This window comes from Petaurus breviceps, unplaced genomic scaffold (genome assembly GCF_028583685.1).
Source record: "Petaurus breviceps papuanus isolate PSGF00001 unplaced genomic scaffold, PetGlider_PUasm1.0 63, whole genome shotgun sequence".
Lineage (NCBI taxonomy): Eukaryota > Metazoa > Chordata > Mammalia > Diprotodontia > Petauridae > Petaurus > Petaurus breviceps.
In genome coordinates this window covers 755,857-782,876 of record NW_027186418.1, presented here as the reverse complement: position 1 = coordinate 782,876, position 27,020 = coordinate 755,857, and the positions used below count along the sequence as shown (strand labels likewise).

Genomic DNA, 27,020 nt, shown 5'->3' with positions numbered 1-27,020 from the left:
CTTCTTCTTCTTCTTCTTCTTCTTCTTCTTCTTCTTCTTCTTCTTCTTCTTCCTCCTCCTCTTCCTTTTGAACCTATTATTTAGCCATTACAGTGGCCAAAGGACTTTTCACATATTGCTAACAACTTCTTGATTTGAGAAGAAAAATTGTTTTGAATACTTATCTTTTCAGTTAGGAGGTTTATCTCTTTCTAGACTTTCTTCTTGTTAGAAGACTTGTTTCTGTAAACATTTTAGTCTGCTTACTTCTCATCCACCTTCCATTTTTATTAGTTTATCGTGAGGTTTTTTTTTTCTGGTAAGAGAATTCTGGACTCTTGGCCCATGTTTCTTAATTTTATAAGTGTATTTCAAATTTTCCAATTTGCCCTCATTTTCTTTGAAAAGTCTACTGTGATTCCCCGACTGATAAATGGTCAAAGGATATGAACAGGCAGTTTTCAGAGGAAGAAATTAAAGCTCTCTATAATAATAGGAAAAACTGTTCTAAATCTATTGATTTCAGAAATGCAAATCAAAATAACTCTGAGGTACCACATCACACTATTGAATTGGCTAACATGATAAAACAGGAAAATTATAAATGCTGGAGATGTGGGAAAATTGGAACACTAATGCATTGTTGGTAGAGCTGTGAACTGATCCAATTATTCTGGAGAGAAATTAGGAATTATGCCCAAAGGGCTATAAAAATGTGTATACCCTTTGTCCTAGCAATATCACTTCTAGGTCTGTATCTTAAAGAGATCATAAAAATGGGAAAAGGATCCATATGTACAAAAATATCTATAGCAGTACTTTTTGTGGTGGCCAAGAATTGGAAATTGAGGGGATGCCCATCAACTGGGGAATGACTAAACAAGTTGTGGTATATGAATGTAATGGAGTACTATTGTGCTATAAGAAATGATGAGCAGGCAGACTTCAGAAAAACCTGGGAAGACTTATATGAACTGATGCAAAGTGAAATGAGCAGAAACAAGGGAGCAGTAACAGCCACATTGTACAATGACTAACTTTGATAGACTTAGTTCTTCTCAGCAATGCAAGAATCTAAGACAACTCCAAAAGGCTGATGAAGGAACATGCTATCCACGTCCAGAGAAAGAACTATGGAGTCTGAATACAGATCGAAGCATACTATTTACTGTCTCCTTTTAAAAAATTTGTTTTGTTTTTCCCATTTCTTGTGGTTTCTCCCACTCATTCTAATTCTTCTTTACAACATGACTAATGTAAAAACACATTAATAGGAATATATATGTTAAAAAAAAGAAAATCTATTGTGGTCCTTGTTAATGTTCTTCAGTACCATTTGATTTGTGCGCTTCTGGAAGTTCTGGAAGTAGTATTTTCTTCCTTGTTGTTGTGGCTTTGGAGTTAATAATGATGGGTCTAGGCAACCTGCACTAAATAGAGAGCAGCTACTATGATGCCTCATTGGGGGTTGGAAGTTGTTCTAAATACTGGACTCCTGTGTAAATGAAGAGCATACTCTGATCTGGAAGGTTCTGTGGTATTATTTTGAGGTTGAACTCAAATGATGTATTCTGTTGTTTTAGGAGAAGCCTGCTAAGCTCAGACAGGAGCCTCTGTGAGCATTACCATGTTGATAGCAGTGTGATGAATTATTTGGCCACAGGACCTATCAAAAACCTATCTATTAAGTTCTAAGGGTGTTAGGCTGCATTTGTGGAAGGAACATACATTACAAAGACTTTATAGAACCTTAATGTGTAATGTCTATCTACACTTAATAAATCTTAATTTCTTGTTTGTCCAAGTCCTGTTTCTTTTTGTTTTTCAGGGTTTTTTTGTTTATTTGTTTTTACAATTTTAGGAAATTTTCTTTTATGATACTTTGGAATGTTCTGATTTCCCCCTGAGATTTTCTAGGAAGTAGAAATCCTTGGGGCGGCTAGGTGGTGCAGTGGCCCCGGAGTTGGGAGGACCTGGGATTGGTTCCAGCTTCAGATACTTAATACACACACACACACACACACACACACACACACACACAAACTGGCCGTGTAACCTTGAGCAAGTTACTTAACCCCAATTGCTTAAAAAAAAAAACAGAAATCCTGAGATTTCTACTTTGTTACAAATTTCCCAGGTTGGTTACATGGGTCTGCATGATTTCCAGTGGTCTGAATAATTCATTGATTTCTTTATCAAGCCTGTGTTTCTAACTGCTCTGTATTCTGTGCAGTTCCAGGGTTTGCTGTAGTAAGGTAGTATTTTTTTTTCTCTATGGATTTTTTGAGGTCAAGTCAATAAACATTTAATAAGTACCTACTATGTACCAAGCTCTGTGCTAAGTGTTTGAAGATACAAAGAAAGACCCTAAACCAAAAAAACAACCATAAATAGGACCAGCTCTTGAGGAGTTTACTCCACTGTTGGACTACACCTCACATTGGAAGTACCTACTATCCCTGAGGCCTTACCTTCTGATTAGGTAAAAGACAGTGTTGGTGATGAGAAGGTCACAAGAAAACCCAGGTGCTCCATCAGCCACCACCATACCATCCATCCATAGAACCATTGGTTACAGCCAATGGAGAAGTTTTGAATGCGGTGAATGAGTTCAGTTCCCTTGGTAGTGTCCTTTCCAGGGATGTACATATTGATAATAAGGTTGAAACAGGCATTGCCAGAGTTAACTCAGTGTTCCAAAAGAAGGTATGGGAGAGAAGAGGTATTAGACTGACTACCAGACCGAAGGTGCTGATCTCATTGCTGTATGCCTGTGAAAGAAACCTAGACAGTCCACCAGCACCTTGCCAGGAAACTGGATTTCATTTGAATTATCTTAGGAAGATTCTGAAGATCACCTGGAGGGATAAGGTACCAGACACTGAAATCCTTACTCGATCTAAACTCCCAAGCATTCTAACTCTGCTTTAGAGAGTGCAACTCTGCTGGACTGGCCATGTTGTTTGAATGCAAAACATACGCTTGCCAAAAAGACTGTTTTATGGAGAACTTACACAGGGTAAGTGTTCATGTGGTGGCCAGAAGAAGAGACACAAGGACTCTCTCAAGGTCTCTCTCTAGAACTTTGGAATTGATTGTGTAACATGGGAGACACTGGCACAGGCCTGCTCAGCATGGCGTGCCCACATCAGAGAAGGTGCTGTGCTCTGTGAGCAAAGCAGAATTGAAACAGCTCAAAGGAAATGCAGGATGTGCAAATTTGGAGAATCTACCCCAAGTGTTCACACAGACTATTTGTGCCTGAACTGTGGTAGAGCTTTCGGAGCTCATATTGGTCTCATCAGTCACAGTTGGACACATTGAAACTTGACCTTATCACGGTGATGTTGTTTTGGTCCTCTTCAAGAACAAAGGACAACAGCCAACCAACCAACTTCTGATTGACTGAACCTTCTGAATTCAAGGAGACCCAAGTCAACCATGTTTGTTCCTCTCCATGCCATATGGCTGACTCATCACCACAGGACCTTCTCTATCATGTTACCCCAAACCCCCTTCATGCCCTCAGCACTTGCTTTTCCTTACTTCAGCTCCCTTTATAAGTTGTTTACCCCAATTAGAATGTAGGTTTCTTGAAAGCAGGGACTATTTTTCTTTCTGCTTATATTTGTATTACTAGAGCATAGTGCGGTGTTTGGTTGTTTACTATGTGCCTTAATAAATGCCAGTTGACTGACTGGTAGGGACTAGAAATAAACAACACAAAACAACTATGTAAAAACGAGACATAGACAGGATAAATTAGAGATAATCTTAAAGAGAAGATAATAACATTATGGGGAATGGGAAAGGCTGCTTGAAGAAGTTTTTCATTACACTCTATATTGCGCATTAAATTTTTTTCCCTCAATTTTCAAATTCATTCATTTTGGTCTTTTTCATAGATGTTGTTTTTTTTTTTTTTTAAAGATTCTATCTGGAAAAACAGCAACAAGATGAATATTTCTGGTGGGGTGATGGGACCTGGACCCCTAAAAAGAAAAGACCACATCTTTGAAATCCAGTCCCTAAATTTTCACATACATTTCAGCAGCCCAGATCACTGGCTCCTCTGCCCAAGGCAACTAGCCCACTCCAGTCCACCTATATCACCTCATTTGCTTATTAGACATTTCTTTCATAGACTGTCTCTCTAGTCCCACCCTAGAATACTTGCATATACAGATCACTCCTTAATCCCATTTAGATCACCTAATTAGCCTACTTGATGGTCCTTTCTCTGCTTCACCAGGCCCATCCTAGACTACTTGCCACTCCTTAATCCCATCCAGATCCTTTCACTGTCTTTTTTGTATATAAGCATCATGTCACAGACTTCCAGGTTTACCAGAAGTAAATAATCCCCAAAACATTTTTTTGGTGAATACTTTACAATTTGATGAAGATGTCCAAATATTATTGGCCTACCTGAACCTTTTCTGACAATGGTTTTTGGCAGAGTCTTGAATTAGAGTGAGTTTTATTGGTAAAAATTACCCTTTCTTAATCTTCAATATTTTAGTCTTTATATTGTTTTTCCCAGGTCAAGTATTTTTATCTCCACAACAATGATTAGCAGCTGTTTTCTTTTTTTAAAATTGGTTTTATTTTTCCTCCCTCTAATTTCAAGAAGCCTACAATATTAGCATCTCCAACTTCCAGGTCCCTCTGAAGGTTTTTTTTTTACTTGTTTTCTTAGGCTTAATTAGACTGTTTTTCAGGAATAGTTTTGTCAGTTCTTGAAGTCTTTTGGTTTTTTTTTTTGACACACTTTTGAGCTTAGGTGTAATAACACCTAAGGATCAATAGATCCTATTTCATTGTGGGCTTTAATAATCCTTGAAATGCTTGATTTCTAAAAACTAAAAGGTGATGAAATATCTCTTATAGCTATTGAAGTGTGCTCTTTAAAAAGCTATAAATCTTTTGCCCATTTCCTTGTTTATCTTTTAAAATCACAGAACTAAAAACACAATGGAAAACAAATGAAGGAGCTATACTGAAATTAGTTAAAAGTGAGGGAAACAACTCAATATGGTTTTGTGTGCTCAAGTTAAGACATTATGTATCAACCTAGTGTCAACAGAAGTGCACAAACATGACCATTTGTAATCATAAAATTAATGCCTGTCCCAAGTAATTCACACATCATTGTAAGAATAACCAAGTAAAACAGATTCACGCATTTGCTGTGTCTGTAAATGTATGTCCTGGAAATTTTTGTCTTACATTTCCTCTCTGCTAAGAGATGGGAAGCATACTCTATCATCAGTCATCTAGAGGTGCAATTGCTTATTGCGCTGGTCAGAGTTCTCAATGTTTAATTAGGATATTTGTGCTATAAATTGTTGGTTCTGCTCTCTTCAGTTTGCATCAGTCCATAAATGTTTTATTGTTTCTTTGAAGTAGTCATGTCTATTATTTTTTAAAAGCATAATATACTAAACATTCACTTGTTTATCCATTTCCAAGCTACTGGTCACCCATTTTCTTTCCAGTTGTTTGCTACAACAAAAAATGCTGCTATAAACATTTTGGTACACATGATTCCTTTCCCATTAGGGACTATATTTTTCCTGTTTACATCTTATCATTCTTTTTCTGATTCATATTGTGTATTAGGTACTTCCCCTGGGAGGTTGGCAGTTCCACAATCCCCAGATTAGAGCCCAAACTGGTTTTGTTCCTTAGGGATCCAAGATGGGGGTGGAATGAAACAATGAGGAGTCTAATTTCCTTACTGAGAAGACAGGCAAACACAGACCAATGAATCTAGGATAGGTACGGGTTACCAGCCCTAGTGACATCAATCAAGCATTACCTGGCTATCTACTGCACTAGATCAGGGCACATTGAAAAGTAGGGGAAGAGGGGCGGCTAGCTGGCGCAGTGAGTAGAGCACTGGCCCTGGAGTCAGGAGGACCTGAGTTCAAATCCGGCCTCAGACACTTAACACAAAAACTAGCCATGTGACCTTGGGCAAGTCACTTAACCTCAATTGCCCTCCAAAAAAAAAAAGTAGGAGAAGAGATAACACTAGAACCCAGATCTCCCAATTTCCAACCCAATGCTCTTTGGTTACTTCCCTAAATTTGTTTCTGCCCTTCATTGGTGGTGTTTCACAATTCTGGCTACTATCTTCAAAGGACTGAGAGCTAGAAAAGGCTTTATCTACTCTCCAGCCTTTTCATTCAACACATGTGGAAACTGAGGCACAGAGTGGGGGATGGTGCTTGCCCAAGGTCACATAGAAGGTGCAGAGATAACAAAAGCAGGAGATGAATGCTGTACACTTTAAATAGGCATACACTTTAAGTTGAAGATGCCTAGTTTTGTCCAATCCAGTAATTTTACAGAGGAACAAATAGGCCCTCATAAGGGAAGTGACTTGACCAAGGTCATATAACAAGCTATAGAAGAATCAAGTGAGTTTTCTGCTGCCTAGAAAATGAAAATCTCATAACTAAGAAATAATAACAACAAAAATTTTCACTTTTCTGTAGTTCTTTAAGATTCACAAAGTGCTTTTTCTCACAACTCTGAGAGTTAGGCAGTTCAGGCATTATGTATCCCAGTTTCTAGCTGATGATAATAATAGTAATAAGTAATGGCTAGCATTTTTAAAGTTTCTCAAAACACCTTACAAATCTTATTTTGTCCTACAAAAACTGAGGCAGGCAGAAGTAGTGACATATCTATGGTCATGTAGCTAGTATGTTGCTAAGGCAAAATTTGAACTCGGGTTTTCCTGACTCCAGGTTCAGCACTCTGTCCACCAAGCCACTTAACTGGCTTAATGATGTTAAATATATTCCCTTTGGAATGAGAAGAGCTTTCTTTTGAAAAACAGCAGTGCCACCAAACTTAGTCTCCCTTCTCTCCTTCTTTTCAGTGAAATCCAAATGCCAGTCTGGAATACTTTCCAACAGAGTCATGAGAGGGCATATTTCAGGAAGGAATCAGAGAGGAAGAGTCCAGCTGAGCTCTTAGGAAATTACAGATCAAATAAAGTTCCTCCCCAGTATTGAAGCATTTAGATCATAAATATAAGAAAAAAACAGTAAGGATATGGGCCCTCCCCATCCCAAGATTTAGAAGGAATAAAAATAAATCCTGTTTTTTTTTTTAAGAGGAAGATCATTTCCTGAAGATGGAAATAACCTGAATTTGAACTGAGCTTATGTCTCTTGATGGGCCCTGAGCTATAATCTGTGCTGACAGGCAAGGGCATTTTGAGACAGGAAAGTCATCTCTCTAGGTCACTGTTAAATTACGAGAGTGGGTAAAGTTTGATTTACATATTCTTATTCATAATAATATTTCATATGGTAAAATGATTATCTCAATTTTACACTTGTAGTTCAGCAAAAATCTTTCAAGTTGTTATGGGCTAGATCAGTGGTATCAAACTCAAATAGAAACTGTAGTTACTAAACCATTATAAGTTACTAAACCTTGCCACATATTGACTTAGAAAACCATGTATTAACATTATCTATATTCTATAGTATTTGGGGTGGTGGCAGCTAGGTAGCACAGGGGATACAATGCTGGGCCTGGAATCAGGAAGACTCATCTTCCTGAGTTCAAATCTGGCTTCAGACACTTCCTAGCTGTGTGACCCTGGGCAAGTCACTTAACCTTGTTTTCCTTAGTTCCTCATCTGCAAAATGAGCTGGAGAAGGAAATGACAAACCACTCCAGTATCTTTGCCAAGAAAACTCCAAATGGGGTCATCAAGGCAAGACACAATTGAAATGATTGAATAGTGAAATTGTATTTTTATTTATTTTGCTATATATTTCCCAATTACATTTTAATCTGGGTCTGGGGGCATTTGGTAACATGACAAATGCAGTCCACATGTGTTTGACATCTCTGGACAAGAAGATCATGCAGGTAGGAGAATTCGTAATTAGATGAAGAGTGGAATACAGAGTATTTATTAATAGATCACTGTCAGCCTGGAAGGTTTCCAGTGCAGGTCCAAAGGTCTCTGCCTGTCCTCTTTGTCCTTCTTCCACTCACCATACTCTATGGGTTCTACAATCTTCCTGTTGCTCCTTGGATTTGCTTTTCCCTGAAACTCTTCCATCATTCAGGCCTTTCCCGATGACCCCTCAGTTCCATTAAAAAGCAGCTACAACAACTCACTCACCCTAGGCTAACCTCCGCCTTGTCCTGCTGCTGTTCTCTGATAGGCCTAAAACTTTAATACTGTAAGGCAGAGGTTCCTAATTGTTTTGTATCTTGGACCCCTTCAGCAGGCTGGTGAAGCCTATGGATCCTTTTGTAGAGTAATGTTGTTAAATACACAAAGTAAAATGCATAGGATTATAAAGGAAACCAAGTATATTAAAAATTATCAACTTTTTTTAGAAAACAGATTCACAGATTCCAGATTAAGAACACTTATTTTAAGGATTTCATCTATGTGGATACATCATGAAACCCTGTACACTACAGTAGTTCCTGTAATATAAACAAACAAACAGACCTACAAACCAGTCACATTATGGACTCTTCAAGCTTAATGAGGCCAATCTCTGCACCACAGACATATTAGCCATCGCTGAGCCCTTACTTAAAGCCTTTCTGGCTTAGTAAGGCCTATTGGAATTCAAATTCCTCTGGAATAGTTTTCAAGAACCCAGGGTCACCTCAAGCCAAGATGAGCTCTTTCTTGGTGTCTAGGGCTGAAAAGGTGATTTGAGCTAAGTTATTAATAACTGGTAATGTCTCACTGCCTTTACAGATTAGGGGCATACAGTTGCTCAGTACTTCCTAAGCTCCAGAGATGAATCTAGCTCTGGATAGAGGTGGGTCAGAGATATAGGAGCTCATCACATTTAAAGTCAGAAGACTGACATTGGCATTCAGAATTTCCTTTTCTGCCTGTGTGACCTTAATCTCTGAGGGAGGGAAGAGGAAGAGTATGGTGATGTAGACAGCATGGAAAGTCCCTTTCATCACTAAGTTCTGTGATACTGTGATACATTCTAAGTTTTTGAGCAATTATGGAAGTCAAAGAAGCTTTAAATCTCACAACTGAGGGACCTCAGAGGTTTAATAGCATTTGGGACTATAAGAATCATGAAGATTACTTAATCCAACCACTTCATTTGACAAGTGATAATACTGAGGTCCAAAGAGAGTGTCTAGCCCAAGGTCACATGACAATGAGGGACTGGTAGCAGCACCTGGTTTCCATCCCAGGTTTCATGAAATGCCCAGTTGTGGAAACCACCCCTTTGCCACCCTGCCCCTTTCCTGCTTTTTCCATTCTCCTTGTTTGATTCACAGCCATTTTGGGGGCTTTTTGCCTGTCTAGTTTTTTCATGTTTTGACAAACTCAATGAAAGGACTCAATTAAACACTGAACAAGTTTGACTTCAGAGAACAGAGCATTGAAGAAACACTTGTTTTCTAGTCCAGGGGTCTGTGGAGACCCTGGTCTGTGCTGGTAGCAACAGCACCCTCACTGAATCTCTTGGATGAAGTTGAGTTGTGTGTAAGAGAGGTGTGTTTGACAAACGATCACTTCCTTTCACTGGAAAAGAAAGAAATCCTTTGTGGAGAGTTGAGAATTGAACCTAACTGGCTTTGAATTAGGGACAAGCTGCTTTACTGAATTTAAATGTTTATTTTTAGAAATGCATTCCTCTTTGTCCCCTGAATTATAGTATTCATTAGATTTAGATCTGGAAAGGAAAATATAAAGTGTTTAGTAATAGTATCTAGAGCCCAAGGGGACCTTGGGGGCCATTTAGTACAACCTCATCATTTTATAAGTGAACAAACCGATGTCAAAGATAGGAAATGACCAGTGTCCTTAGAATAAACTATCAGTGCCAGGATTCAGTCTAGGTCCTCTGACTTCTCATCTAGTACTCTGACCTCCATGCTTGAATGCCTTTCAGAATCAGAAGGAATTTTAGGGATCTCCAGATAATTGAAGATAGTTAGTTCTACCCTAAATGCTATCTCCGGTTTAAAAATTTCCAATTCCTTCACTCCTCTAACAAAAAGAATTCAACCCCTGGCATGGTTTAACCAAAGACATGAACTTTGAGGAAGGTGTTCAGAGAGTACAGCACCAAAATGAAGGTAAAATGCCAATTCAGCAGTTTCATATAGCTATATCTATAGATATAGATATATATATCTATATATATATATATGTTACATTTCAATATCTTGGGAAAGCATAAGAGACATAGCCTACCGCTTCATGTTTGTCTTTATCAACAATAGCCTGTGAATCTTATGTGTTTTACACATTTTCTTTGTGCAGAGGAAATAATAGCTGTCCCATATCTGATCTACATTGTCCATTGAGTAACTTTCTACTTCCCCACCTTTGGGGAGACCCCTAGACATGAACTAAAACTTAATTTTTAAGTAATTTTTTCCTGGGGCTTTGGGTGGGGATGTAAAAAAACAAAAATCATGAGAAAAAGATTCTAATCCCCCCTTTAGGTGGTCAGGAAATTCCAGTACTAAATCTGGTCTCAATTACCTAGGTCTAGAACTAAAAGGGACCCCTTAATAGAGAGGGAGAAGTTTGTGGGACCCTAGCCCCCTAGACCCAGCAACAATTATTATTATTATATTTGAATTCCTGGTGCATGACAAGCATGTTAGTCATATATGGCTTTCAGCAAGGCTCTTACCTAAGTGTTCTAAGAGTCTTACAGTATTCTTGTGGCCAGCTTGGAAAGATATGGGCTGAATGATAATCAGAAATGTTGGTAGCCAGTTGAATAACTAGACCCCCAAAGAAATGATTTAATGGACTAGGTTGAATCTGGAGGGAGTGGAGTTCTCTAGTGGAATGCCCCAGATATCTGTCCTTTGGCCCCATTCTGTTCACTATATTTATTAATTTCTTCAGTTCAATGAAGTTATAGATGTCATGATTTCCACTTTTGCAGATGACATTAGGATATGTCATATGGATGACAAAATCAAGATTCAAAAAGATCTGGGCATTCTAGCAAGATGGGGTCAAAACTGACATGATGACATTAAGTAGAGTTTTGAAAATGCTTTACAAAGCTTAAAGTGCTATATAAATATGAGTTGTTATTACAGTTATTTAGTGGATAACAAGCCTGATATGGGCCTAGAGTATGATGTGATAGCTTAAAAAAAAAAAAAGAACATGATTTTCAGTATCATTAACAGAAGTCCAGAGAGAGGAAAGTTAGAGTGTTCAGTCCTGTGTCTTGATCAAGCCACTTCTGGAATACTGTGGCAAGCTGAGGGCATCATATTTAAGAGAGGCAGAGATAAACTCGGAGAGATATAGAGAAACATAGTATGGTGAATACAGAGTCAACTTGGTTCAAAGACTGCCTCTGATTTATCCTGGTTGAGCGACTTAACTTCTCAATACTCCAACTGATTTTCAAAGACAATGAAGTGTAGAAAATGGGTTAATCTGCATTGACATCCATTGTTACTTTGAAAAGGGAATCCCTGCATGTTATGCTCAGCAAACTTCCATTAACTAGAATGTCTCTTTCTCTATGTTGCATAATAGAATCAAGACAAATCAACAAGCATTTATTAAATGCCTACTATGTGCCGGCACTTGCCAAATGCTGGGACTCTAAATAGAAACAGAAAGGCAGTCCCTGCTCTCAAGGAGCTTACATTCTAATATGGAAGAACAACACATGAAAGGAAGCTGAAAAAAGGGTGGGGAAGGAAAAAGGAGGGAAGTATGGTGGAGAAAGTTTGGAGAATCAGGACTAGCGCCTGGAGGAGAATGAAGACGCATCTGATCTGGGCACTTCTTCAAATGGAGTCTCTGGGGGTAACCAGCCAATCAGAGGAAGGGACCACAGGGGCAAAGTGAACTTCCAGGGCGAGGAAACTTCTTGGGCCGGATGGAGCGTGGAAGTGTTTTCTCACCTCCAGTTCCTTCGTATCTCTCCCATTTTCCATGTTTGTTTTTTTCCAAAAGCTCAGCACAACGACAGCAACCTTTATACATGAGCACTCAAGTGCCCTGGGATGTGGTCCTTCTGGTTCTGGGGAATGTAAGTCATTGAGAATAGCTAGTTCTCTCTTAATATGCCTGTATTTATCTTGGATTTCCATGCCCTATTAATTTTTGTTTTATCCTTCTCACACTGAAGATTATTCTCCTTCATACAGAAAGGAGAAGTATGATATGTAGTAGGTGCTTACTAAATGCTTATTGACTAACTAATGAAGCAGCCCCCACTCTAGCACATTGCCTCACTGGTGAACAATCTATGACCTCAGCATCTGCAAGCTGATCTTCTCTCTAATATAGGAATGTTTTTCAAATTTCACAGAGTTAGATGATTTTCAAATTCATTCCCTTTCTTTAAATTTGAAAAAAAGTTATTTTAATTAAAAACTCTTTACTGTTAATGAATCCAGCCTGGTTACTGATTAAGGACATGAATATTACCTCCTCTTTGTGTGTGTGTGTGTGTGTGTGTGTGTGTGTGTGTGTACAACTATCTAATTAAGCTTCTGTACTAGCCCTGCCCACTAGAACAATAAAGATTTCCATGCAAGTGTTTGCATGTTAAATTTTGGCCCATCCTTTAAGATCCAACCCACACGCCACCTCCTACATGAAGCCTGCCTGGATCCCCTCTACCGTACATAGTAACCTTCCTCCTTTGACCTCACATAACACTTTCTTTTTGTAACTCTAATGCAATTCTCATGCAATATCATGCACTCTATCAGTGTTTGCATCTTCTCCCTCCAACCAGAAACCTAGATCTATGAGGGTTTAGATCCCATCCAATCTAAATTTTTTATGCATAGTACATAGTAAATATTAAATAAATATTTGTTGGATTTGGATTTTTTAATTTGAGGAATAGAAGGTCATTAGACCATGCAAGGCACTGACTATGCTAAAAAAGTCTTTAAATGGCAACAAGTTAAGCTTCACAAATCCATCAGTAGTACACATTGACAGGCACACACGCCATGCTCTATATAAGTTCATGTGCTGGGACCTGGGGACAGGGCAGTATACACAATCCTATTCTCTCTCCCAAGGAACACTGCCTAGGAATGTTCCTTTCTCTAGAAGGTTGGAGTTGAAAAATCTCAAATGTGGGTTTATTTGAGATTCAATCCTAAGTCCAGGAAATCTCTTCTCTTGCTAGAAGGATAGCTTTAACAATCCAGGGTAGATGAGTCTGGCTTAGTAATGATTATAATAACTCATTTGTGTCCATTGAGATTAAAGTTTACAAACAACTCTATAGGGACAGTAGCAAAATTTTTACTCCCATTTTACAGGTGGGGATACTGAAGCTTAGATATGTGAAGCATTGGAGCTGAGTTCGAATCCAAACCCTCTAGGTTCCCTTTCAGAGCCCTTTCTATTCCATTCACCACCCCTCAACATGTTGTGATGTACTGAAAGGAGAAATGGACTGAAAGTCCAAAGATCTAGTCCTAGCTTTCTAACTTATGAACTCTGTGACCTTGGAAAAGTTTCAATTTGAATGAATTGAGGGAACTGGATAAATCCCTTCTATCTTGAATCATGACTACAATATTCCTTCCAGTTATAACCTCCTGTGTTTCTATGATTCTGAAGCCTTTTGCATACCTGATATTCCATTGTATGAACTCCATACATTCACAAGAAAGCCACAGCTCAGGCTCAGGAAGAATTCATCTGGTTGTCATTTGCTGATACTAAAATAAAGAGTACAATGAGGACATATGGCAGCCTGTAAGACAGTTACTGTGTTCCTTTTGTCCAAAATTCTGACATGTCATGGAAAACATGAGGTCCAACTAGGAAACAGCCAAGTCTGCCAGAGCTGTGAATGGAACACGGGAGACCTCTGAACCTTGAGACTTAGCCCATTCCTCACTTAGGCAGGAATAAAAGGAGTCAGGAACTATTATGAATGAATCAGTACAGGACAGGCAGACCCCCATGCACCTTTGAATATACCAATCAGAAGGAAGCCAGGGAAGAATGCACGCATGGATTGGTATAATATATTCTGTGTTCAGTGGTTATAACTCTGGATGGTTTCATCAGTCGCTCTGGCTGTTTCTGTCTTTTAGTTCTCCTCCTTCTTTGGGATAAACTGTCTAATCTGAGGAGATTGTCTTAATCTATAAAGTCCCTTGAAGATGTGAAATTCTGTGTTTTTATGAGTTGTTACTCTAAATTCTTTTCTACTCTGAAGGATCATGGGACTTAAGAGTTGGAAGTGCCTCAGAGATCATGCAATCTAAGCCCCTCATGTTACATATTTTACTGAATCCCAGAGAAGTTAAGTGACTTGACCAAAGTCACACAGTTACAAGGGGAGCTAAGACTTTGCAGTATGAATCAGTGTTATTTCCACTCTCCTGTACTTCCTCCCTCTTTTTTTTTTTAATAAGACATTTGAAAAATGTTGGTTGGCAATAAAAACTTTATTGCCCTTCTCACAATCACACTAGTTCTTGGTCCTTGAGTGAGCATCTGAACAGCTAATCTCGCTGGAGCGCACCATGGAATTTGAAACTCCAGATAGTGATGGATACTCTGACAGGCTGGTATGGCCGAAGAGATTCATAAAAGTTTCAACCCACTGAATTGGGCATGTGTTTAAAACCATGTCTAAATGACTTCTCTCTTGGTAATTTGAGAATTTCTACCCTCATTTTGGAAATTATTTTGTTTTACCAAGTTCCATGGTAGATCTAGTCTTAGCAGTCAATGGCCAAAGGGGTCTGATTTGAGACATGAATGTGAAAAGTCCTCTTGTCCCTAAATATGCTTCCCACCAGCCTGCCTAAATGTCTGAAATTCTTACCATAACCTGCTCAAGTTTCCTGTTAAAATGAAATCCAAGAAGTATTAAGGCATTAAACTATGATCATCCATTAACTCTTTAAAGCTCATTAGCCTCTCATTTTCAGAGAAGGCCAGAAAAGTTGAAACACAGTTTAGTAAATTTTGATGGGAGTCAAAGAGAATTAGGTACAGAGCAAATACCGTGACTTGGGGAATGCTGGTCATAATAGAATGTCACAATGTTGTTCAGTCACATTAGACTTTGTGACCCCATTTGGGGCAAAGGTACTGGAGTAGTTTTCTCTTTTCTTCTCCAGTTCATATTACAGATGAGGAAACTGAAGCAAACAGAGTTAAGTGACTTGCCCAGGATCCCACAGCTAATAAGTGTCTGAGGCTGTAAATTAATCCCTGAAAATGAGTTTTCCTGACTCTGGGCCTCCCACTCTATCAAATGCACTACCTACATATCCCCCTCCCAATATGGAATGCTTCACAAATTTGTGTGTTATTTTTGTGTAGGGATCATGCTAATTTTGTCTATATCATTCCACTTTTAGAATATATACTGCCAAAGAAGTATATATAACAAGAAAAAGGTAATTTTTAAAGCTACACTGGGGGCAAAAGGAGCAAAAAAGAAAGTGCTAGGGCCACTGCTTGTGAGATAATAATAGATGAAAAGAGTAGGCAGAATTTGTCTACTTTTGTTTTCTTTTCTCTGTGAAGGAGAATAATCTTCAGATGGGGAAGGATAAAAAAAAAAATTAATAGGGCATGGACATCCAAGATAAGTGAGGGTGTATTTAGAGAGAACTAGATATTCTCAGTGAATTAAATTCCCCAGAACCAGATGGACCGTATCCCAGGGCACTTGAGTGCTCATGGATAAAGGTTGCTGTCATTGTTGCTGAGCTTTTGGGGGAAAATGAACAAACAGACATGGAGAAGGGGAGAGGCACTAAAGGACTTGGGGTGAGAAAATGTTTTCCTGTTTTTTAAAAAAAAAATACCAGTAAGCTCTATTTCAATTTCAGGTAACATTCTAGGATAGATTATTAAAGGAATGATTCATGAACATTTAGGAAGGGAAGCAGTGATCACTATGAATCTGGATTTTAAAAATTCATGACAGAATAATCTCATTTCCTTTTTTTTCTGCCACAGGGTTACTAACATAGTAGATTAGGGGAATGCCATAACCATAACCTGAATTTTAGCAGTACATTTGACAAAGTCTCTTATGGAGACTTTTTGTCCTTCTGGACAAAATGGAGAAATTTAAGTCAATTCCAAAAACATTTATTAAGCTCCATCTGTAAGGCACCTGCTAAGGTCTTGGACAAAATGACAAAAACAGTCACAACACAATGGATTTAGTTTGGGTCTAGAAAACCCTAGAGAATTAGCGAAGAAAATAATTCAGACAATAAATTCACCGCGTAGTAGGATACAAAATAGATACATACAACACCAAAGTATTTTTGTGTAGCTACCATAAGATCCAGGAGGAATTAATAGAAAGGAAAATTCCATTGAAAATAATTGCAAAGTACATAAAATATTTAGGAGTCAATTTACAAAGACACATTTGAGACATACATACACACATATAAAATATGTATGTATGTGTGTATATATAAATACAATATGTACTTATATACACACACATAATTATAAAAGACTCTCTGAAGATATAAAGGAAGATAAATGATGGGAGGAATATTCCTTGCCCATAGTTGGTCTGTGACAATATGATAAAAAATGGCAATACTATCTAAGTTAATTTACAAATTTGGTGCTATATCAGTCCAGCTACTGAGAGATTTATAGTAGTAGAGTATACAGGGCATATATTACATTCTATAGCATAGAAGTTTATAGAAGTAGATAAAATAATAACAAAATTCATTTGAAGGACCAAAATTTCTATAATCTTCTGTGAAAAAATGAAAAAAAAAGCAAGCAAACCAGAAAGGAAAGGGAAATAGATTATACAGATTCTGTCACTCTCTCTATCTCTGTCTCTCTCTAGGTCTTCTCTCTCTTTGTCTCTCTCTGTTTCTCTCCAAGCATCAGAAAAAATTATATTTCATTATCTTGCAAGATTGAATCAGCTTCGATACTTGCATCTCATCAGTACCTCTGCACCTCTGACTAAACAGTGGAATCATGAGGTGCAAAATCTTCTTTAAAGGAGGGAGCCCAGACCAAAGATCTCCCACATGGGAGATGTCATCCCAATGTCATCCCTTCCCCCAGCCCAAGTTTTCATTTTCCTATTGTGTATTGTTTCCCATTACGTTGTAAGCTTCTTGAGGACAGGAACTGTCTTTCTTATATTTGTATCTAAATCTCTCAATCAACAAATCAATTTCTTTCTTAGTTTACTACATTATTTTGTTGTTGTTCAAAGATTTTTCAGTCTGTCCAACTCTTTGTGACCCCATCTGGGGTTTTCTTGACAAAGATACTGGAGTGGTTTGCCATTTCTTTCTCCAACTCACTTTACAGATGAGGAAACTGAGGCAAACATGGTTAAGTGACTTGCCCAGGGTCTCACAGCTAGTAAGTGTCTGTAGCCTGATTTGTTAAACTTACTATTATTAATACTACTTAAATTTTTTTTTTTTACCAAAGTCCTACTCTAATGTCATATTGTGGCATGGATACAATCCTAGGTTGTATTGGTTAATGTGGTTTTTCTTGGCAAAGACACTGTAGTGGTTTGCCATTTCCTTCTCTAGTGGATTAAGGTAAACAGGTTAAGTGACTTGCCCAGGGTCACACAGATAGTTTCTGAGAATAGATTTGAACTCAGGTCTTCCTGACTCTAGGCTCAGTAATCTATCTATGGAGCTACCTATCTGCCTCACCATACTCAGCCAGATCTGAGCTGAGGTTTTCCAGTCCAAATTCAGTGCTCTTTCTATTAGACCATTCTGTCTCAGAGGTCTTGGGCATTGAGGATCCCCTCTGAGAAAACATCCAGTCCATGTGTGGTCAAGATATAAGCACTTAACATTCCCAAACAGAGCAGAAGTGAACATCTTATCATCCTGCTCCAGGCTTTGGGGCTTCATTTCCATTATCCTGCTCTCCACAGATAGAGAACAGATGATTTTCTGCTCCCACTATAAATCTGAGGTTAGCTGAGTACATACCAAGGGTATCCCTGGACTCCAAGGGAGCAGAAGTGAAGCCATTGCTCCCCTCTTCTGAAGAAAACGGTCACTTCTCTATGGACAGGGATCCCTTGATGTAGGAACATGACAAACGGCAACGACTCCCACCTTCTCAATTTCTCCCTGATTGTCTTCTTTGGCTTTTTTGTTTCTTTCTCAGACCCCAGATTTTAAGGGATGATTATAAAACACTTTACAATTTTGCAAAGCACTTTTCAAATACCTCATTTAATCTTCACAACAACCCTTTGAGGTAGGTACTATTATTATCCTCACATCATAGTTGAGGAAACAAGAAACGCGGTGATTTGCTCAGGGTCACACAGTGAAGTGAGTACCTGAGGCAGAATCTGAACTAGGGTCTTCCTGAATCGAATCCAACACTATCTATCTGCTGTACATCCTAGGTACCTAGATATCAGCCTTAGTAATTTCCCCATCAGTGTGAAATTTCAAGAATTCTTGAATCCTTTTCTCTTTTGGGGGCAGGGGGAGGTGAGGCAATTGGGGTTAAGTGACTTGCCAGAAGTCACACAGCTAGTAAGCATCTGAGGCTGGATCTGAACTCACACCCTCCTGACTCTAGGGCTGATGCTCTATTTACTATGCCACTGAGCTGCCCCTCCAGTTTTTCTCAAAGGAGAGATGAGCACTGCGGGAAGGATATAGTAACTGAAGGACTAAAAAATATCCTGCCCCAGGGCCAGGAGATGGAATGTGTGGCAACTGCCCAGCCCGAGTGGGTCTGTTGAGGAGGTCTCAGAAAGCTTTATTCCCTTCTGGAGGGAGGATAATAAGAAGAAAGAGCCATTTGCACACCTTATGTCTTCTGCATTTCTTTGGGCGTGTACCTGTGTCTTCTTACATTTTCAGCACTCTTAGCAGGGATGTGATTTAGTAGGTGGTCCTGTACCTGATAGCTATGTTGGGCACTGAGTATGCTTCCCAGACAGAATCCTGTCCCTCCAATTTTGGAGAGATCTTAGACCTAAGCCACAGCTGAGCTTTGCTTTGGAGATTTCCTCAGAGTTTTACTGTGGAGTGGGGACAGAACCTGAGACACAAACGTCAGGTTCTCCCTCCCCTTTGAGGCCAGGCTTCTCTCAGGATGAATTCGGCTGGGAGGGGGCTCTCTGGGCCCTAGGACCCTCTACAACTGTGATATGGCATAGTGGCAAGAATATTGTCTCTGGAGACAGGGAATCTGGGTTCAAATTTTGGTTTATATTTATTTGGTTTGAATGATTGTAGTATAGTGAAAAGAACTTGTGCTTAGCCACAGGGGGTCTCTTTTCTAATCTTGTCTCTGCCATTTACTGTCTTCAAGATGAGTCCTTCCCTTTTCTGGGTTTCTTTGCTTTCTGAGAGGGGTGGCTGGACTACAATTTCCTTCTAGCACTATACTCTCTAGCATCAATATGTTCCAACTGTCCAGTTCATTTTGCTGAATGTATCTTTCACATAGCGAGACCGAGGTCCTTCTTATGGCACCATTAAAGGCAATTGTGTTGGGACTCTTCTCTTATTGCCCCATGCCTGCGAGGGGCAGGGTGGAGTTGGTGAGAGCTGGAGAGAGGAGAGTGCCAGGATATTCGAGTTTTTTCAGTCTCTTTGGAATCTCTTGAGTCTCTTCAGTTTCTATTGTTAACTTTGGGTGCCTCTGGCTTACAGCCTTGAGATAGAATATTGTTAATTCAGTCATGTCTGACTCTTTGTGACCCCATTTGGGGTTTTTTTTGACAAAGATTCCGGAGTGGTTTGCCATTTCCTTCTCCAGTTCATTTTACAGATGAGGAAACAGAGGCAAACAGGATTAAGTGACTTGCCCAGGGTCACAGAGCTAGTAAGTGTCTGAAAGCTAGATTTGAACTTTGAGTCTTCCTGACTCCAGGTCCAGCATTCTGTATACTATGGTGCCACCTCGTGGCCTAAGATAGAATATGGATGACACCAAGCGTCACTTCAGGATGCTGAAGGGAGAATGAGACAGGGAAGAAGGTGACATGAGAGGAAATGGCCAAATCTATTCTGTCCCTATGCCCAGCTTGTTACCCTAGAGACTTTGGGGCATTTCTCTTTAGGTAAAATCTGGAGCTCTCTCTGTTGAGCCAACCTACCTCTCTCCCAAAGGGAGAGCTTCTGTTTTGCTTATATAAATGGGTTTCTTGGCAAAAAAAAAAAAAAAGTCACTTATGGAGATACAACAGCTAAGGCACTCATTGATGAAGGGGGATCGTGCCACTTAATCTGCCAGACTAGAAGGATGATTGGTGGTTTAGTTTTCCATCCTAGAGTTGAAAACCAAAACTGTGCAGAGGGAGGAGAGGGAACATTCTTTTCATTGTTGAACCAAAGTACATTTGTAAATGTCATTCAGGGAACATCCCAACTGATGAGATGTTTTCATGCTCCAGGAGGATCAGAGTGATTCACTTGTCAGTCAGTGAGCATTTATTAAGTGCTTACTATGTTCTAGGTACTATGATAAACCCTGGAAATACTGACGGGGAGATCACTGTCATCATCATAAGCATTAGTCTAGAGACTCTCACAAAAAAGCTGCTTCCACAAACCATCAGGGACACTTCAAAATTGCTTCTTTTCCAATGGAGGAAAGACTGTATTTCCATTAAGTACTAGAATCTCTTCATTTCTATAGCTCTATTTTTTGTATATTTGTTCCCAAAGTGTGTGTGTGTGTGTGTGTGTGTGTGTGTTTTGTGTGTGTGTGTAGGGGGTGGGGAGATGGAGGAAATAAAATGAATTACGTTCTTGTTGATCAAAAAATTAAGTAATGTATTCTCAAGGGACCTGTCATAAGAAAATTGTCATTAAAAAAAAAACAATTAAGGAAACAGAAGGGAGAAAGCGAAAACCATCTGCATCCAAAGTAGTGTTTTATGGTATTAACCTGAGCAAACAGCTGTACATTGGAGTTAATTATGTACAAGGGAGCTAAGGAATCTTTCCTAAAATTAATTCATCCCTCAGAGTATTCTATATATATGTACACATACAGATATACATACATAGTAACCTACACATTGGAATTACAATGGAAGAATCCATTGTAATAATCATAATTGCTAATGTTTGTATTGAACAGCTGTTTCCATAATTCATATGTGTGTGTATGAGGGGGGATGCATTTCAGTGGACTATAGCATGACACCAAGGGGTGTCCAAAGGTAGCATGGGAACATGGGTTACATCCTTTCCATAAGATTAAGTCAATAGAGGGATTTATCTCCCCAACAATCCCAGCCTCCTTTCATTGCCTGCTATTTCTCTTAGTCCCTGGCCTCCAATGGTTGTAGGAGCACCTAACCTCTTCCTTTCTGATTGAAGCATGGCACCTCCAGGCACTTATCATTTTGTGACTCAAGTACCTTTTCTAGAAGATGCACAGATAAAATTCTATGCTCTTCTCCCCCCGTCCCCTTTATTCCCTCCTCTCAGATCACTTGGTGGCAGGGGAAGGCAGCTTGTGGCAGCTTCTATATTCCTAGACGGTGACTGGTGAGTAAAAACTCTCTCTTTTCACATTTGGTGGGTCAGAATGAGTTGCACAGGATAAGCAGCCATGGATGGGTAGAGATCAGAACCACGTGTCTAAGTACATGATTTTGCCCTTAACGTCCTCCTCTTTCATACATCACTGTTTCTTCCAGCCACTCAGATACAAAACTTCCATGCCACCCATGATCCCTCACTCCCTCTCCCTCTTCATAAGCAGTCAGTTGCTGGGTCCTGTTGGCTCTCCCTATATAACACCTCTCACAAATATTCCTTTCCTTCTATTCACACAGCCACCAGCCTAGTTCAGACCCATATCACCACTTGCCTGGACTACTGCAATAGCCTTCTAATTGCCTTGACCCAAGTCTCTTTATATTCCAATCTGTTCTCATAATGGACAAATAGATATTCCTAAAGCAAAGGCTTCTCTACTCTCCTCCCCAATAAACTCCAATAGTTCCTTATGTCCTTCACAATCAAATATTAGTTCATTTTATCTCATCTTTCAAATGTTTATGTTTTACAATGTAAATGATTATTAATATGGTAGTATATGTGTGTAATTTACAAATAAATGTACAGATACTTGGGGTGCATTTCAAAAAACATTTTTTTTTTACTGATAAAGGTATACAATTTTAAAAGTTTGAAAATCAATTACACCCAGGGAGGCTAGATGTTGTAGTGAATAGAGCACCGGCCCTAGAGTCGGGAGAACCTGGATTCAGATCCAGCCTTAGACACTTAACACAAAAGCTAGCCATGTGACCTTGGGCAAGTCACTTAATCCCAATTGCTCTCCAAAAAGCAAAAAAAAAATCAATTATATAGAGTTTTAAGTTTTATAAATACTTTATACATATATAATATTATTTGATCCTCACAAGAACCCTAGAAATTACCATAGGTTTTATTCCTTCTTTATAGATAAGTAAATGCAGACTCATAAAGTTAAGTGACTTGCCAAGGGTGACACAGCTTACAGGTGTCTGGAACAAGACTCAAGTCCAGGTCTCCCCTGAATCCAGACCCTTTATACCACACTGAAGGAATCAGAAAGCTTCTGATTTCATATCACAACTTTCACAAGGGCAGCAATTAATATTCTCCGATCATGACAGAGATTTCTCCCAGTTTCTACTAGACATAATATTCAAACAGTCCTTGCAAAAATAGGCACCATTTTTCATTTATCTTAAGGGAGCAGGGAAGACAGACAGAGACAAAGTACCAAGGATGAATCTGTTTCCCAGAATATTCTATTCAGACTCCATGCAGAGCCAGCATTCATAGACATATCAATGTACTATGATTACATAGCTAAAATTTATGTAGACATTTACTAGCCATGTGACCATTAGACCATGCAAGGGGGATAAGGCAAGAAAGGCAGATGTACATATAGAGACAGACAGAGACATGTGAAGAGACATAAAGAAAGATACATACAGACCCAGAGAGACAAAGAGATACACAACCATTTCTTATATACAAAGAAAAACCACAGAGAAATACAGAGGCAGAGAAAAAAAGAAAGACAGATGCACACAGGAGAGAGACATGCATAGGAAGAAATATAGAAGCACACAGAGATCTGGGGAGATAGAGAGGAAGATAGAGAGTAGAGATGGAGAAGAGGAAGAAAGAAATATAGCCAAAAGGAAAGAGAAACACCCAGAGGAAGACATAAAATAAATAGAAAAACACACAGAGAAAGATACAGTGAGAAAGAGATGAGAGAGATTGAGCAAAGTCTATGGTGCATTTCATCTTTCTGGGAGTCTGAGAGAACATGAGAGATGTGACTAGGGAAACTAAGTCAGCAGGATATTAAAAGCAGGAAGTAGCTGAGTAGATTCAGGGCAGGGGTGAAATTGCATGACTAGGTGGGAGATGGGGGAGATTTTTAATATGAATGTGCAAGTTGACTGTCATCCTGCTTATCAGCCACTGACTTTGCCTTTGGGAAAGCCTTCCAGCCCACCAGTCTTCTCATTCAAACTCCATTCATTTCCTTTCATACAGCCAGGAGGAGAGAAGCTGATGTTGAGAGCTCTCAGTGGGACAGGCAACCTGCAACCACTGGTCATTTATAGCTGAGGTACAATGAAGACAAGGGGGGCAGCTAGGTGGTACAGTGAATAGAGCACTGGCCCTGGAGTCAGGAGGACCTGAATTCAAATTCAGCCTCAGACACTTAACCATGTCAGCCATGTGACTTTGGGCAAGTCACTTAACCCCAATCGCTCTGCCCTCCCCTCTTCCAAAAATCAAAAAACAAAAAGCAAACAAAAAAACAATGAAGAGAAGGTTGAGCATGGATAGTCCTGGAGAACCGCAATAGCTGAGGGAAAGAGCTCCAAAATACTGGGGTGGTAAGAACTTAAAAGTTGGGATGGAATGGGGATGGACCAGCAGTTACCAGGAGATCTCAGTTGCTGGTGAGAGCAAGCTGGGAAGCTGAATCCAGACACTTGTCAATTCCCCCTCTCCCTCCTTTTCTCTTAATTGTTTGTAGAATTGGTTTTAGGGTGCTACAAACACATAACTCCTTCCCCTGATCCCCTCTTCCCTTTGTCCTGAGAATGGTGGAGGTGGTTGAAGGGATAGTTGGGAGGCAATTAGGCTGAGCATATCATGAAATAGATCTTAACAAATGTCTTACTTATTTTTTAATACAATGTATATGGCCCTGGTATGGATTGCCAGTATAATGTGAATATAGAAAATAAATTAGATAGATGGACATTTCCTAAACAAATATGGGTGGGGGCCTAAGACCACATAGATATTTCTATAATTCTCATAATACAGAATAATATTCCTTATTTTCCTCATATCTCTAGATCAATATTGAATCCCAGCACTCACTCTGGCCTCAGGACTTGACAGCTCAGGGTTTTAGGAAGAGAAAGAGATGGTGGTGAGCACTTTGGCGAGAAATGCTTATCTTACAGCTAGGGACAGCAAGAACGTGAGTACTGAGTGATCCTCTGATGAAATCACTTCATAGCTCAGGATAGATTCATATGGTGTCTAAATTATATACTATGCTCCATTGATGGTTAATCAATCAATCAATCAATTAACTGAAAACCTCCTTTTCTTCAGGCTTTCCGAAAGCAGGAAACAACCCTGCCATGGGCTTCTTTTGCTAAGGCAGCCCTTCAGGTGTCTCCTAGGACATCCACCAAGTGGAGCATGACATATGCATGGAAACATAGAGAGAGATATAGAGGGAGAGAGCAAAAGACACAAAGATAGGGAGATAAAGAGAGAAATACACAGACAGAAAACCAAGATGACTTGAAAAACAGAGACACAGAGAAGAGAGAGACAAACACACAGAGCCAGGCGCAGAAGAAATAGAGAGAGAGAAAGAGCAGAAAGACACAACAAAAACAGTAGAGAAAGACACAAATGAACAAAGAATGGATAAGGAAGGAAGGTGAAGCAGAGACCCTAATACAAGGAATAAATTCAACATTATAGACGTCATTGAGATTTTGTGGGATGAGATGTGTCTGGAATATGATTCTGGAACAATATTCAAAGGAAGAGGATGGTTACAAACAGCAGTATAATAGTTTAAGCTAGGAAGGACCTGAGAAGCCATTCCATCTAACCCCTTCATTTTATAGTGAAGGACATTGAAACCCAGAGAGGTTAGGGATGTGTCCAAGATTACACAGTTACTTAAGTAGGAGAGTCATAATTGGAACCCACATCCTCTGACACCAAATCCTGCTCTCTTTTCCCTGTACCATAGCACCCCTGCATTTATAGTCATGTAAAGAAATCCAGGAATCAGAGGAAGAGAGGTAGAGTAGAGAGCAATTGGGGAAAAGATCACTAGATCACTAGAGGAAGACACTTAAATGATAATTGTCATAGGCATATGTTACAGAAGACTTAGAAAAAGAATTCTGGATGAGGAGTTCAGGAACAAATCCTGATCTTGGCACACACACATATTATAGTAGCGATGGGGGACTTCAATGCTATGGACATTTGCTGGTCTTCTCTACCACACAAGAGCAGCTGATCACTTTATGATTTTCTTAATTATAATTTCATTCTTTAAAAGGTACAGGAACCAAAAAAGGAGGAACTTGTATTTTGGATCTGAGTCTCACTGACTTTAAGGAATTGGTTGTTGGGGTAGAAATGATAGGAACCTTGAAGGGAAGAGATTGTTCCATTTCTTTATCTTAGAAATTGTGACAAAGAAGGAAAAATATGAACCAGTACTTAGCAAATGCCTGGCACATTTATTAAGCACAGGCTCAATAAATGCTTTTTGAATGAATGAATTAATGAATGACACATAACATAGAATTGGGAATAGAAGATTCCAATGGGTCCTGTGAAAAGAGAGCTAGCATCTCATGGGGTAAAGTTCAACAAGGAGAGTAAGGCCAAGAGGAGCTAGAACATTCTCAAGAATTAAATTCTGAAAACACAAAGAAAAACAATTATGATGAACTGGAAGATGGGGGAAATGTGTAAAGGGATTAACAAATATGCCCATGGAACTCATTGATAAACTTGGCTTTAAAAACAAAAACATCATGCTTGTTTTAAACCTGGAAACCATGAGTGTAACAGAATATAAATATGAAAGTTTGGTATATTCCTGTACCAATCCTGTCACGAGTGCCAAAATTAAAAATAAGCTGAGGCTAGTGAGGAAACCTAAGAGTAACAAAAATGGGTTGTTGCTGCTATTGCTATTTTGCTCTCAAAGCTACATTGAGTAAAGGAGGAGGATCAAAGGGATAGTATTTGGACAGAAAAGACAGAGAAGGTTGAAATGTTTACCTCTTATTTTCTTTTGTTTTCTCTACAAAGGGAAATGACTTTTGGATAAGAAGAAACAAAACAAAAGTGGCTAATAGAGAGATGAAAGCCAAGATGACTAGAGAGTTAGTAAGAAGATGCTGAGTTGGACTTCTGGCCATGATGACCGGCTACCTCCCATAGACCTATTCTAGGAAAAACCCTAGAAAAAAATATCTACACCAAACTGAATAATGGTTAACAAATCATATGAGAAACTATAAGAAATGTTTTCTTCCATCTCAGAATTGTACAAAAAGTCCATGGGTGATAGGAAAAGGTCATACTAAGAAAGCCAGAACCAGTACTAGAAAACATACCAATAGCCTGTTGGGGAGGCAGAGAGAAACTAGAGACACACGTTTGTGCCTGCATGTTAGAAAGCTTCAGAATGGTGAGAAGTACTTAGGTTCTTTCAAGGAGTGTGTATGTGTGGGAAGAAGGTCAAAATGGGAACATAATTTACACATAAAGGATGATCCCATAAGCAAATTAGGAGGGCATGGAATAGCTTATCTGTCAGATATATGGGTAAGAAAAGAATTTAGGACCAAGCAAGAGACAGCATTACGAAATGTAAAATAGATATCTTTGATTGCATAAAATTAAAAGGTCTTGCATAAACAAAGCCAATGCAACCAAAATTGTAAGTACAGGGGGCAGAGCCAAGATGTCAGAGTAAAAGCAGG

The 27,020-nt window shown here is 39.1% G+C and overlaps 1 protein-coding gene and 1 non-coding gene across 2 annotated transcripts in view; both read right to left on the bottom strand.

Moving 5' to 3' along the window:
- Positions 1 to 27,020, bottom strand: part of LOC138173634 (ena/VASP-like protein) — a 285,460-nt gene that overhangs the window by 246,321 nt on the left and 12,119 nt on the right. The window lies entirely within an intron of this gene.
- On the bottom strand, positions 15,266 to 15,371 carry LOC138173654 (U6 spliceosomal RNA). Its single transcript, XR_011171478.1, has one exon. It is a non-coding gene; the product is annotated as a U6 spliceosomal RNA (small nuclear RNA).